The following is a 2,500-nucleotide window of genomic DNA, read 5'->3' as shown; positions in this document are numbered from 1 at the left end:
AGGCACCATAGTCCCACTCCTGGCTCTCTAAAATAGACCAGCTACAGAACAGTAGCCACAGAGTGTGAGGTGAGAAGATGCCTCTCAAATAAACTCAAAATTAGTCCCACTCCACTTAAGGAAACTGCCGCCCGCAGATGCTATTGAGATGCTATAGAGATGCTATATGGAGCCGCCATTATGGTTCAAACTCATTCATTCTCCACTTTGCCCTGTCACGCCCTACAATTATCCTACCTTCCCTTCCCCTGTCCCTGACAGAGCACTGGGCTGGGCTCTCTGACAATTTGTTCCACATGCTCCGGTGGTTACGGTTGAGGATTTGGGAAAGTTCCCTGGAAGTCAGGCTTAAGCTGTTAGACTTGTAGTACCTAAATCCCCTACAGCCCCGGAGCAGTCATACACAGAGAGAGAGAGAGGTGGGGGCGGGGGAGAGAGGGGAGGGGGAGGGGGGGAGAACAGGGGAGGGATAGAAGCACCGATCCACAGGGAGCGGGGAGGGGGAGGGGGAGAACAGGGGGAGATCATACAGTCATACACAGAGAGAGAGAGAGGAGGGGGAGGGGATACACAGGGGAGAACAGGGGAGGGGGAGAACAGAACAGGGAAGGATAGAAGCACCGATACACAGCCCCGGAGCAGTCATACACAGAGAGAGAGAGGGGGGGGGAGAGGAGGAGAATCAACACGGAGGGAGGGAGGGAAGAGGAGGACACCAACACTGGGGGAGGGAGGGAGAGAAAGAAGGGGGAGGGGGAGGGGGAGAGGGAGGGATGTAGAATATCCTCTACAGGTGCAGAGTGCCCCCAGGCCCTGTAATGGCTAAAAAGGCAAGCTGTTTTTGGACTGTTTATTTTAAGTGTGTGTGTTTTTAGAAGGAGGAAATGAAGGACATGTGCATGACTGGGGAGGCTGTTTCAACCTGTGTGTACTGGAGACGCAAACACACACACTCACACTGGCTGACTAGCCCACAGAGTTCCACTGACTGATTAGCCCACAGAGTTCCACTGACTGATTAGCCCACAGAGTTCCACTGACTGATTAGCCCACAGATAGTTCCACTGACTGTATAGGTAGCCCACAGAGACTGTGAATATACAGAAAGATGTTGTGTATAGATACAGAGAGGGGTGTATAGTGAGAGAGAGGGGTGTACAGAGTTCCAGATTAGCCCACAGAGAGATTAGAGGGTTGTATGGGGAGAGAGAGGGGTGTAGATGGTGAGAGAGAGGGTGTATAGGGAGAGATTGGGATGTATAGGGGAGAGAGAAGGGTGTATAGGAGAGAGAGGGGTGTATGGGGAGAGAGAGGGTGTATAGTGAGAGAGAGGGTTGTATAGTGAGAGAGAGGGGTGTATACTGAGGGAGAGAGAGGGGTGTATAGGGAGAGAGAGGGGTGTATGGGGAGAGAGAGGGGTGTATAGGGAGAGAGAGGGGTGTATGGGGAGAGAGAGGGTGTATGGGGAGAGAGGGGTGTATAGGGAGAGAGAGGGGTGTATATGGGGAGAGTATAGAGAGAGAGGGGTGTATGGGGGGAGAGAGAGAGAGGGGTGTATGGAGAGAGAGAGAGCGGTGTATGGGGAGAGAGAGAGGGTGTATGAGGTGTATGGGGAGAGAGAGGAGAGAGAGAGGGGTGTATGGGGAGAGAGAGGGGTGTATGAGGGAGAGAGAGGGGTGTAGAGGGAGAGATAGGGGTGTATGGGGAGAGAGAGGGGTGTATAGGGGAGATGAGATGAGAGAGAGAGAGGGGTGTATGGAGAGAGAGAGAGGGGTGTATGGGAGAGAGAGAGAGGGTGTATAGGGAGAGAGGAGAGAGAGAGAGGGGTGTATGGGGAGAGAGAGGGGTGTATAGGGAGAGAGAGGGGTGTAGAGGGAGAGATAGGGGTGTATGGGGAGAGAGAGGGGTGTATGGGGAGAGAGAGGGGTGTATGGGGGAGAGAGGGGTGTATAGGGAGAGAGAGGGGTGTATGGAGAGAGAGAGGGTGTATAGGGAGAGAGAGGGGGTATATAGTGAGACAGAGGGTGTATACGGAGAGAGGGGTGTATAGTGAGAGAGAGAGGGGTGTATGGGGAGAGAGGGGTGTATAGTGAGAGAGAGGGTGTATAGTGAGAGAGAGGGGATGTATAGTGAGAGAGAGGGGTGTATATACTGAGAGAGATGGGTATATGGGGAGAGAGGGGTGTATAGTGAGAGAGAGGGTGTATAGTGAGAGAGAGGGGTGTATGGGGAGAGAGAGGGGTGTATAGTGAGAGAGAGGGTGTATAGTGAGAGAGAGGGGTGTATAGTGAGAGAGAGGGGTGTATGGGGAGAGAGAGGGGTGTATAGTGAGAGAGGGGGTGTATAGTGAGAGAGAGAGGGGTGTATAGTGAGAGAGAGGGTGTATGGGGAGAGAGAGGGGTGTATAGTGAGAGAGAGGGGTGTAGTATGGGGAGAGAGGGGGTGTATAGTGAGAGAGAGGGGTGTATAGGGAGAGAGGGGGTGTATGGGGAGAGAGGGG

General features: G+C 53.4%; 1 protein-coding gene across 1 annotated transcript in view; it reads right to left on the bottom strand.

Moving 5' to 3' along the window:
• The window catches only part of LOC124022035 (ELKS/Rab6-interacting/CAST family member 1-like), a gene marked incomplete at its 5' end in the record, with an annotated part of 162,056 nt that overhangs the window by 123,697 nt on the left and 35,859 nt on the right, over nucleotides 1-2,500 (bottom strand). The gene's annotated exons all lie outside the window — the stretch shown is intronic.

The sequence above is a fragment of the Oncorhynchus gorbuscha genome, unplaced genomic scaffold, assembly GCF_021184085.1.
Source record: "Oncorhynchus gorbuscha isolate QuinsamMale2020 ecotype Even-year unplaced genomic scaffold, OgorEven_v1.0 Un_scaffold_1275, whole genome shotgun sequence".
Lineage (NCBI taxonomy): Eukaryota > Metazoa > Chordata > Actinopteri > Salmoniformes > Salmonidae > Oncorhynchus > Oncorhynchus gorbuscha.
The sequence above is the reverse complement of the archived record's forward strand: the minus strand, read 5'-3'. Positions and strand labels throughout refer to the sequence as shown.